Genomic DNA, 386 nt, shown 5'->3' with positions numbered 1-386 from the left:
AAGCGGGGGGTGGGGGGGAGGGAAGATATAGAACTCTCAGCTTCTTATCGAGCACCATGTCTGCCTGCATGCTGCCATGCTTTCTACCATGACGGTAATGGACTGAACTTCTGAAACTGTAAGGCAGTCCCAATTAAATGTTTGCCTTTAAGAGTTGCCTTGGTCATGGTGTCTCTTCACAGCAATGAAACCAAAACTAGGATACTAGGTATAATTTTTTTAAACTATTAAGCTTTTGTTACAAGTTTTAAGCAGACTTTATTACAGACTTTATAGCTTTTTAACTATACTCAATGAACTTACAAATCCTGAGATAGTTTATAGCATAGTCTTAAGAGATTTTTTTTTGAGAGCAAATAGCAAGGAAATAGTAGAGATAAAAGATT

This window comes from Mastomys coucha, unplaced genomic scaffold (genome assembly GCF_008632895.1).
Source record: "Mastomys coucha isolate ucsf_1 unplaced genomic scaffold, UCSF_Mcou_1 pScaffold12, whole genome shotgun sequence".
NCBI classification, from domain to species: Eukaryota; Metazoa; Chordata; class Mammalia; order Rodentia; family Muridae; genus Mastomys; species Mastomys coucha.
Note: the sequence above shows the minus strand (reverse complement) of the source record.